We start from the raw sequence: 736 nt of genomic DNA, 5'->3' as shown, positions 1-736 counted from the left end.
AAGGAGTTAAGCAAGCATATGAATTATTTTATCGACTTTAACCATTTGCATTACTTATCATGTATGGTATTCCCATTTGCTGACTCGTGTGATTTTCATTCGTAGCGATTATGCCATGAATTCACGAGTGTTGAGGGTTAATGGCTCACTTACCCGTCGCATGGAAACTTGTCTGTTCCAAAATCCAATTTGGTTTAAGGTATCTGTTCTGATCAGAAAATGCATTTCAGTGTCCAGAAAATTTACTTTCGGGAAACTTATTTTGCTTTCAGGAATTTTAAGCCTTCTTGCTATTTGTTTTGCCTTAAAAAATGTTTCTAATTTAGCTCCAAAAAACCTTATTAGTTGTCCACTAGATATACATTTTCGGATCAAATATTTTTCTTATTAAAATAACAAGCCTTAGGGGATTAATCTTCAATATAAAAAACACCGTCCATTCTTAGTTTTCATTACCCGGAAGATCAGTCCCACAGAAAAAATCTTAGTATTAAGCAGCACGAGTTCTATATCATTAATATCTAATTTGGATACCAGTCCTACAAGTAGAGGGGATTCATATATTGCAAGTTTGGCCAGACATTTTTCTTTCGTTTGGTACTTGATGTTGCATCAATTACATCGTTTTAGGAGATTGTACACTGGGGAATTAAACTAAAGGCTATATATAGGTCCTAGGGGTTTCACCGCTTGAGCAATGAAACCGCAATCGTAAAACAGAATTGAAAAAAATAGA

This window comes from Penaeus monodon, chromosome 23 (genome assembly GCF_015228065.2).
Source record: "Penaeus monodon isolate SGIC_2016 chromosome 23, NSTDA_Pmon_1, whole genome shotgun sequence".
Taxonomy (NCBI): Eukaryota; Metazoa; Arthropoda; class Malacostraca; order Decapoda; family Penaeidae; genus Penaeus; species Penaeus monodon.
Note: the sequence above shows the minus strand (reverse complement) of the source record.